Source organism: Heteronotia binoei, chromosome 11, assembly GCF_032191835.1.
Source record: "Heteronotia binoei isolate CCM8104 ecotype False Entrance Well chromosome 11, APGP_CSIRO_Hbin_v1, whole genome shotgun sequence".
Taxonomy (NCBI): Eukaryota; Metazoa; Chordata; class Lepidosauria; order Squamata; family Gekkonidae; genus Heteronotia; species Heteronotia binoei.
The window spans coordinates 80,371,834-80,382,498 of record NC_083233.1 but is presented as its reverse complement, the minus strand read 5'-3'; positions in this window follow the sequence as shown (position 1 = coordinate 80,382,498).

Below are 10,665 nucleotides of genomic sequence, written 5' to 3'. Positions count from 1 at the left end.
AAGAGCATAAGAGAAGCCATGTTGGATCAGGTCAATGGCCCATCCAGTCCAACACTCTGTGTCACATAAGAATATAAGAGAAGTCATGTTGGATCCGGCCAATGGCCCATCCAGTCCAACACTCTGTGTCACATAAGAACATAAGAGAAGCCATGTTGGATCAGGCCAGTGGCCCATCCAGTCCAACACTCTGTGTCACATAAGAACATAAGAGAAGCCATGTTGGATCAGGCCAGTGGCCCATCCAGTCCAACACTCTGTGTCACATAAGAGAAGCCATATTGGATCAGGCCAATGGCCCATCCAGTCCAACACTTTGCGTCACACAGTGGCCAAAAACAAACAAACCAGGTGCCATCAGGAGGTCCATCAGTGGGGCCAGGACACTCGAAACCCTCACACTGTTTTCCCTCCCAAGAAAACTAGAAGCCCTCCCACTGTTGCCCCGCCAAGCAGCAAGACTACAGAACATCACTTGCCCCGGACAGGGTTCTGTCTGTGCCTAATAGCCACTGATGGACCTCTGCACCACGTGTTGATCCAATCCCCTCTTGAAGCTGGCTATGCTTGTAGCCGCCGCCACCTCCTGTGGCAGTGAATTCCATGGGTTAATCACCCTTTGGGTGAAGAAGGACTTCCTTCTATCCGTTCTAACCGAACTGCTCAAGTAACTTAAAAAGACACATGTAAGCTGTGTGTCCTACTGGGGTACTTGTCAGTATGAGCTGTTAAGAAAGCACTGAGCAACTAATGTGATCAAGGTGTCAATCACTTGGGCTTTTAAATTAATGCAATCTCCTGGAGCAGGGCGGGGTTCCTGGGGCCAGTAGCCTGGGGGGTAAATAGGTTATCTACATCTGTGATTCAGCCAGTGCTTTTAAAGTAGTTTTCCAGTGGGTTGTCTGACATCTCGCCTCTGATACTAAACGGAACAAAGTTTTGAGTCCAATGGCACCTTTAAGACCAGCAAACTATTCTACGGCTTCAGACCAACCCACCTGAAGCTGAGACTGAATGCTTTGTTTCAGACTCCTGTGATGGTAATCCCACAACAATGAATATAAGATTTCTTGTTCCCTTGATGCCCTGGACTTCTACTGTGCAAATCTGTCTTGAGTCTCAGTGAGGAACATGGACCCCGATACGTTTGGAAGTAGATTGCAGGCAGATCTGTTTAATGGTAAAGATACAGCTGAAGATATTTGGTTTAACAGCGGGCAGGCTGTGACGCCTGGGGCTGAACTGGTCTGTTGCTCGTTTCATCTGACTAAAACTAATTTGTAACCCAAGGACGGCTTGCATTTTTTTTTTCACTTCTGCATTTTTGTTCTAACAGATACTTAGGGAAGATGAAACTTTCCTGTGAAGTGGATAACCGTAGCTTTCTTAACACAACCATTAATTCCCCCTCCCATCTTTTTAAAGAAAAAAGAGGGAACGCTTTGAAGCTATTGTTACTAATTGTTGTTGTTCAGTTGCACAGTTGAGTCTGACTCTTTGCGACCCCATGGACAAAGTCATGCCAGGCCCTCCTGTCTTCCACCATCCTCCGAAGTCTGCTCCAATTCGTGTTGGTTACATCAGTAACGCTGTCCAGCCATCTCCTCTTTTGCCGTCCCCTTCTTCTTTTGCCTTCTGTCTTTCCTAGCATCAGGGGCTTCTCCAGGGAGTGCTCCCTTCTCATTGGGTGGCCAAAATATTGGAGCTTCAGCATCTGACCTTCCAGGGAACAGTCTGGGTTGATTTAATACTGTGTAACAATCACAAAGGTTCAAAATATTTCACGTACTTGTCATAATCCTTACAACCACCCTGTAAGGTAGTTATTATGGTTTTCAATTTGTAGGACAGAGGGATTAGAGACCCCGTTCGTGGTGATCCTCATCCACTTTCGCATCAGAGAGTACAGTCAGAATAATTCTTCCAGGGAAATGCTATTTCTTAGTATGTGAATTATTCTTCCTTTAGATCAGTGGTCCCCAACCTTTTTGGCACCAGGGACTGGTTTTGCGGAAGACGATTTTTCCAGAGACTGGGGGGGAGGTGGGGGCAATGTTCCCTCTAAGCTGCAGGGTCTTGTGAGCAAAAATTCTACTTTGTGAGCTATTGGTATTAAAGTGGTGAGCTGTTGGCAGTAAATTTGTGAGCTCCAGCATCCATGAGTGTGCTCTGGGGTCATCCTTCCTGAGCTAAGACAAAAATGTGTGAGCCAGAGGCTAAAAATCTGTGAGCTAGGTCACACTAACTCAACTTAGAGGGAACACCAGGTGGGGGATGGTTTCGGGATGATACGATTGTGCACTTTATTTCCATTAGTTTGGTGTGGTGGTTAAGCGTGCGAACTCTTATCTGGGAAAACCGGGATTCCCCACTCCTCCACTTGCACCTGCTGGCATGGCCTTGGGTCAGCCATAGCTCTAATAGAGAGCCAGTTTGGTGTAGTGGTTATGTGCGTGGACTCTTATCTGGGAGAACTGGGTTTGATTCCCCACTCCTCCACTTGCAGCTGCTGGAATGGCCTTGGGTCAGCCATAGCTCTGGCAGAGGTTGTCCTTGAAAGGGCAGCTGCTGTGAGAGCCCTCTCAGCCCCACCCACCTCACAGGGTGTCTGTTGTGGGGGAGGAAGGGAAAGGAGATTGTGATCCCCTCTGAGACTCTTCGGAGTGGAGGGCGGGATATAAATCCAATATCTTCATCTACCTCACAGGGTGTCTGTTGTGGGGGAGGAAGGGAAAGGAGATTGTGATCCCCTCTGAGACTCTTCGGAGTGGAGGGCGGGATAAAAATCCAATATCTTCATCTACCTCATAGGGTGTCTGTTTTTTTCGGGGGGGGGGGGAAGGTAAAGGAGATTTTGATGCGCTCTGAAACTCTTCAGGGTGGAGGGCAGGATATCAATCCAATATCATCATCTTCTTCCTCCACTTGCAGCTGCTGGAAGGGCCTTGGGTCAGCCATAGCTCTGGCAGAGCTGACCTTGAAAGGGCTGCTTCTGTCAGAGCTCTCTCAGCCCCACCCACCTCACAGGGTGTCTGTTGTGGCGGAGGAAGGTAAAGGAGATTGTAAGCTGCTCTGAGACTCTGAAATTTGGAGTGAAGAGCAGGGTATAAATCCAATGTCGTCGTCATCTTCTTATCGCTACGTAATATATAATAAAATAATTATACAACTCACGGCCTGGTTGCTAACAGGCCACGGCCTGGGGTTTGGGGTCCCCTGCTTTAGATGCTCTGCCTTGGCAGTTATCAGTAAAACACATACTTGGGAGCGTGTAGCCAAAACGTGGTATTTATTCCTCATGAGATTGTCCAGGCCCTTTGGAGTCTGAAAATTCAGAAATAAATATGTTAACGTGCTGCTTCACCTGAATTCTGCACTTGCTAAACGAAGGGTAATCTGTTAGAATTAAATACGAAGTGCAAAGTAGTAATCAGCCTTTTTGCCTTAACTGAGGTCTGATGACAAAGGGGGACTATTGATAGAAATGTGTATATTTTACAAATTAATAAAGCGTCGCTAATGAGAAATAGCCTTTGAAGCAGGCCTCACAAAATGAGGGTGGCCAATCAGCCTTGCTTGGTCAGAACGGAACAGGAGGACCCTCCCTCCCCCCTCCCCACCTATGGGAAAAGTTATGGGAGGGAAGGTGGCTCAGTGGTAGAGCATCTGCTTAGTAAGCAGGAGGTCCCAGGTTCAATCCCCGGCATCTCTAATTAAAAAGGATCCAGGCAAGTAGGTGTTAAAAACCTCAGCTGGAGACCCCGGAGAGCCGCTGCCAGTCTGAGTAGACAAGACTGACTTTGATGGAATGAGGAGGGTCTGATTCAGTAGAAGGCAGCTTCATATGTTCATATGTATGGGAGGGATCGTGGCTCAGGGGTAGAGCATCTGCTTGGTAAGCAGAAGGTCCCAGGTTCAATCCCCAGCGTCTCCAACTCAAAAGGGTCCAGGCAAGTAGGTGTGAAAAACCTCAGCTGGAGACCCTGGAGAGCCGCTGCCAGTCTGAGAAGACAAGACTGACTTTGATGGAACGAGGAGGGTCTGATTCAGTAGAAGGCAGCTTCATATGTTCATATATATGTTCATAAAAGTTACTTAATTTGCTTTTTTGTTAACAGCAGCCTTGCCTTGGACTGTCCTGGGAAGGAAAAATACCTGCAGTTGCTATCTTTGAGCAACACAATGCGATCCTGTGCATGTTTACTTCGAATTTAATCTAATTGTGTTTTTTAATTTTAAACAAACTTTATTATTATTAATGCATCTGTCAAGGGCCTTGCCATGAAAGGGTTATTGTATCTTATGTGCCTTTACAATACATAAATCTTTCATAATAAAGCAAAACCAACAATGAACTTATGCATTAATTAAATATCAGCATTAACACTAGTATAAATATAATTTACATTGGTGTCAGATTACTTATAAGCAATGTTCACTGTAAGCTGCAAAGACTTGTGAGCAAGAATTCTGCTTTGTGAGCTACTGGCATTAAAGTTGTGAGCGACTGCATAAGTGACTGGGCTCTGGGGTTATCCTTCCTGAGCTAAGACAAAAACCTGTGAGCTGGAGGCTAAAACTCTGTGAGCTAGCTCACGCTAACTCAGCTTAGAGGGAACACTGTAAGGCTTTCAGACAAAAATAAGAAAAAGCAAAACTTAAAAATACATCATTTTTTTGCTATGATCTATTTCTGGGAAAAACACACTAATGCAACCCAGATCAAAGGTTTTCTGTATTTGTTAATTTTACTATTCTGCTATTGGATTTTAACGTCGTGCCACTTTGTATTCTAAACCCCACCAGCTATATGCAGCTCTGCTTACTGTCCCTCATTCCTCGTCTGAAGAAGTGGGCATGCACATGAAAGCTGCCCTTCTGAATAAAAGTTTGTTGGTCTTGAAGGTAACACTTGACTCCTGCTTGGAAATAACATTGTTTTCGGTAGGGTATATCTCATTGTATTCAGTGGAGCTTGCTCACAGGCAGGGGCTGACTGGCCCTTTCTCTCACAAGGAAAGTTCCTGGCGTCATAACACTGAGGTGGTGGAGTTGCCCAGAGCCATCAAGCCTAGGTGGGGCCCACTGCCGCCGCCGCCCTCTCTGCTCATGCATCTCCTCCAATGCTTGCTTGTGCTCACCCACCCTTCTGCTGCCCGCTGGGGAGTGCTTTGTCGCCTCTGCTCCCAGTTGGGTGTGTTGCCCAGCCCTGCTGGCATGTGGGCGGTGCGCTAGGTGGGTACGGTGTTCCTGGTGGGTACGGCCGTGGCACTCCTACCACCCAGCACCATCAGGCACAGGGCGTGCAAGCAGTGGGCGAGACAGCTTGTAAGTGGGCAGAGGATGGGTGCCCAGGCTGGTGGGGGCACGTGGACTGGTGGGCCAGAAGGGGGACCTGGTCACGGGCAATGGGAAGCCCTTGAGCACTGTCTGCTAAGGACTTCCCGAAACCTGCAAGCAGCCCCGAGCAGGGAAAAGAAGGCAGCACTGCCATGACTTGAGTCCCATTCCCAGGGATGATGGGGTGTTGCCAACATTGCCAGGACCACGTGACTTAGCTTGCCTCAGGGCTGGTTGAACCCCCAGTCCAACCCTGCTCCAGGGCGCCTCACGCAGGTTCTCTGGGAAGGTGGCACAGAAATGTTCTAAATTAATGAAGCCGGCATAAAATGCTGTTCCTGTCTATTTGGGAATTTTGTGGCTATGGGGCAGCCCCACTAAAATCTGTATGTCACAACTCACAAGGTCCTTTTTTTTGCGGGGTGGGGTGGGGTGATACAAATTTCCTCTCAAGCATCCTCACAAGTGAACTCCACTCTGTTTTGGTTCACACATGCAGGACATCCTGGACAGCAAGAAAGTGAAATGGTCTGTACTACTTCAGAGTGCAGGCAGAAGATCATGGAAGTTCATGTTTTGGAATGCTCCCATACATAAGAAGTTCCCTGAAACAGGAAATTGGAACATTTGCAAAATGGACTGGAGATGCCTTCCCTCTGGAGAGCTAGTTTTCTAAGAACATAAGAGAAGCAATGTTGGATCAAGCCAATGGCCCATCCAGTCCAACACTCTGTGTCACACAGTGGCCAAAAACCCCCCAAGAGCCATCAGGAGGTCCACCAGTGGGGCTAGAAGCCCTCCCACTGTGCCCCCCAAGCACCAAGAATACAGAGCATCACTGCCCCAGACAGAGAGTTCCAACAATACGCTGTGGCTAATAGCCACCGATGGACATCTGCTCCAGATGTTTCTCCAATCCCCTTTTGAAGCTGTCTATGCTTGTAGCCGCCACCACCTCCTGTGGCAGTGAATTCCATGTGTTCATCACCCTTTGGGTGAATAAGGACTTCCTTTGATCTGTTCTAACCCGACTGCTCAGCAATTTCATGGAGTGCACCAAGTTGGGAAGGGACGGTGGGTCAGTGGCAGAGCATCTGCTTGCTAAGCAGAAGGACCCAGGTTCAACCACTGGCATCTCCAACTAAAAAAGTCCAGGCAAATAGGTGTGAAAAACCTCACAGCTTGAGACCCCGGAGAGCCGCTGCCAGTCTGAGTAGACAATACTGACTTTGATGGACCAAGGGTCTGATTCAGTAGAAGGCAGCTTCATATGTTTATATGTAAGCAGAAGGTCCCAGGTTCAATCCCCGGCATCTCCAACTAAAAAAGTCCAGGCAAATAGGCATGAAAAACCTCACAACCTCACAGCTTAAGACCCTGGAGAGCCACTGCCAGTCTGAGTAGACAATACTGACTTTGATGGACCAAGGATCTGATTCAGTAGAAGGCAGCTTCAAATGTTTATATGTAAGCAGAAGGTCCCAGGTTCAATCCCCGGCATCTCCAACTACAAAGGGTCCAGGCAAGTAGGCGTGGAAAACCTCAGCTTGAGACCCTGGAGAGCGGCTGCCAGTCTGAGTAGACAATACTGATTTTGATGGACCAAAGAGGGTCTGGTTCAGTAGAAGGCAGCTTCATATGTTCATATATATGTTCGAGTTCTGATATTGTGAGAAAGGGAGAAAAGTCCTTCTCCCTCTCCCTTTCCCATCCCATGCATAATCTTGTCAACCTCTATCCTGCCACCCCGCAGCCTATGTTTCTCCAGGCTCAAGAGCCCCAAGCGCTTGAACCTTTCTTCCTAGGGAAAGTGTCCCAACCCTTGAATCATTCCGGTTGCCCTTTTCCTGCACTTTTGCCATGAAACACCCCCCCCCCTGCTTTAAAACTAACGTTTTGATGGACCAAAGAGGGTCTGATTCAGTAGAAGGCAGTTTCATGTGTTTATATGTAAGCAGAAGGTCCCAGGTTCAATCCCTGCAATCTCCAACTAAAAAAGGTCCAGGCAAATAGGCGTAAAAACCTTGCAACCTCACAGCTAGAGACCCTGGAGAGCTGCTGCCAGTCTGAGTAGACAATACTGACTTTGATGGACCAAAGAGGGTCTGATTCAGAAGGCAGCTTCATGTGTTTATATGTAAGCAGGAGGTCCCAGGTTCAATCCCCGGCATCTCCAACTAAAAAAGGTCCAGGCAAATAGGCGTGGAAAACCTTGCAGCCTCACAGCTAGAGACCCTGGAGAGCTGCTGCCAGTCTGAGTAGACAATACTGACTTTGATGGACCAAAGAGGGTCTGATTCAGTAGAAGGCAGCTTCATGTGTTTATATGTAAGCAGAAGGTCCCAGGTTCAATCCCTGCAATCTCCAACTAAAAAAGGTCCAGGCAAATAGGCGTGGAAAACCTTGCAGCCTCACAGCTAGAGACCCTGGAGAGCTGCTGCCAGTCTGAGTAGACAATACTGACTTTGATGGACCAAGGGTCTGATTCAGTAGAAGGCAGCTTCATGTGTTTATATGTAAGCAGAAGGTCTCAGGTTCAATCCCCGGCATCTCCAACTAAAAAAGGTCCAGGCAAATAGGCGTGAAAAACCTCAGCTAGAGACCCTGGAGAGCCATGAATGGGGCTGTGGCTCAGTGATAGAGCATCTGCTTGGGAAGCAGAAGGTCCCAGGTTCAATCCCCAGCATCTCCAACTAAAAAGGATCCAAGCAAATAGGCGTGAAGAACCTCAGCTGGAGACCCTGGAGAGCCATGAATGGGACTGTGGCTCAGTGGCAGAGCATCTGCTTGGGAAGCAGAAGGTCCCAGGTTCAATCTCCGGCATCTCTAACTAAACAGGATCTAGGCAAGTAGGTGTGAAAAACCTCAGCTAGAGACCCTGGAGAGCCGCTGCCAGTTTTAAAGCAGACTCTGACTTTGGACTCTGCCCTTTCCCTGTCCCGAGGAAGAGCAGCCAGGGCCGGAGGGAGGGAGGGAGGGAGCCGCCTCCCACCCGGGCTAGCTTTCTCCTTGCAGGAGCCTCCTTCCCCCCTCAGGGCCCATTTGTGCCAAGGAGGCCTCCCTCCCGCCCTCCGTCTCCCCCTCAGCGGCCTGGGCGTGCCAGAGTCCCCCCGCGCAGCTCCTCGGCGGCGGCGGCGTCGCCCGTGTGAGGGGAAGGAAGCGCGAAGGCCTGGCTCCCTCCTCCCTCGCGCGAGTCCCTCCTTCTCGCCCGCCTTCCCGGCCGGCTCGGGCTCCGCCCCGCCGGATCCTTCCGCGCCCGGCCGCCGCTCTCCCTCCCTCCCTTCCTTCCCTGCCCGGCCCGGCCTCGTCGCTCTCGCCCGCCCGCCCGGCCTCCCTCAGGCGGCGGCCCAAGCAGGAGGAGGAGAGGAGAGGAGAGGAGTTCACCGCCGCCATGTCCCTCAAGCAGCCGCCCGCCGCCGCCGCCTCGCCAGCCCCGCCGCCCTCCTCGCCGCAGCCGCCGCCGCACCAGGGCCCGGCCCAGCCGCCCGGCAGCGGCACCCGCAAGCCCCCCGGCGGCAGCCCCGGCCCAGGCCTCCCGGCACCCGCGGCAGCACCCGGAGCGGGCGGCGGCCCCCCGGCAGGAGGCGGCAGGCCCAGCGTCGGCAGGTGAGGCCTGGGCGGGAAAGGGGCGCCGGGCCTGGGCGGGCGGCGGGAGGAGGCTCGGCGGGGCCTGGCCCGGGAGGCGCCGAGGCCGCGGCGGGTGGGGAGGCCGGCGCTTCCCTTCTCTCGCCGGGGCCATGCCAGGCCGGGCCCCGCGCCTGGGTCGGAGGCCGCCGCTGCAGCCAGGCCCTGCCGGGGGGGGGGGTGGCTGGGAAGGCCGCGGGTGGATCGGGGCTCTTGCACGGCTTGCTCGCTTGTGGCATGGCTATGGGGGGACTCCTCGGCGGCCCCGCGGCCCCTTTTTAGTTATTGCAAGGAGAATGACAGCTTTCTCTTTAAGAAGCCTGGCGTCTTTTTGGGGGGGGGGGATGGCGTGTGTGGAGAAGCAGTGGCGTGGCGGGCATGCAGCAGAGGGGGGTGGTTGCATTGAAGAGGTGCATGGAGCAGAGGGGGCATGCAGCAGAGGGGGCTTCTTGCAGTGAAGAGGTGCAGGGGGCATGCAGCAGAGGGGGTGTTTGCATTGAAGAAGTGCATGGAGAAGAGGGGGGTGTTTGGAATGAAGAAGTGCATGGAGTAGAGGGGGGTGTTTGCAATGAAGAAGTGCATGGAGCAGAGGGCATGCAGCAGAGGGGGTGTTTGCATTGAAGAGGTGCATGGAGCGGAGGGGGGTGTTTGCAATGAAGAAGTGCATGGAGCAGAGGGCATGCAGCAGAGGGGGTGTTTGCATTGAAGAGGTGCATGGAGCAGAGGGGGGTGTTTGCAATGAAGAAGTGCATGGAGCAGAGGGCATGCAGCAGAGGGGGTGTTTGCATTGAAGAGGTGCATGGAGCAGAGGGGGGTGTTTGCAATGAAGAAGTGCATGGAGCAGAGGGCATGCAGCAGAGGGGGTGTTTGCATTGAAGAGGTGCATGGAGCAGAGGGGGGTGTTTGCAATGAAGAGGTGCATGGAGCAGAGGGGTGTTTGCGATGAAGAGGTGCATGGAGCAGAGAGGTTGTTTGCAGTGAAGAGGTGGCGGGGGTGGTGGGTGTTGCGTGTGTGGCATCGTGATGCAAGCGTTGGATGCGGGAGTGGGGTTCTGCGCGTGGCATCCGGGTTCCTGGGGGCGAGGGTGGGTGCCCGCCGGTATCCACGCTGGGAGGCGTGCTGGAGGTGGAGGTATGTCTGCTAAGTAGGAAGTGCGGGAACGGGCAGCGACTGTCTGGCTTTCCCTGAAATGCAAGGGACGTGGGGCTAAGGGGGAAAGACGGGCTCCCTTTTCCACGATCGCACCGGGGAGGAGGGGGGTGGGGGGGCTGTTCGCTTTCCCTGCAGCGGCCTGGAGGGCGCAGCGGCCCCTGGAGCAGGGAAGGGAAGGGAGGCGGCTGGTGCATGACATCCGGCGGCGTGGGGTGGGGAGAGGCATGCAAAAGCCGCTCGGCCTCCATGTTGGGCACGGGCTGGAAGGAGGCGAATACCGCATAGTAGAATTGGGGCTGGGGCTGGCAGTGCCCGCGGGGAAGGCAGGTAGGAGGCCTCGGGGAAGGGCAGGAAATGCGGCCGGCCGGCCCGGCGTTACCGCCTGGGGCGCTCGGGGGGGGGGATTTGCAGGCTGCGAAAGGCGCAGGGCGGCCTGGAAGCAGCAGCGGCGGCAGAGAGCTCGCTTGCCTGCCAGCCAGCGGTGGCGGCGGGAGGCCTTTCTAGTCCAAGGCCGCGGCTGCAAGTAGGCAAGCCCGGCCGGGCCAGGC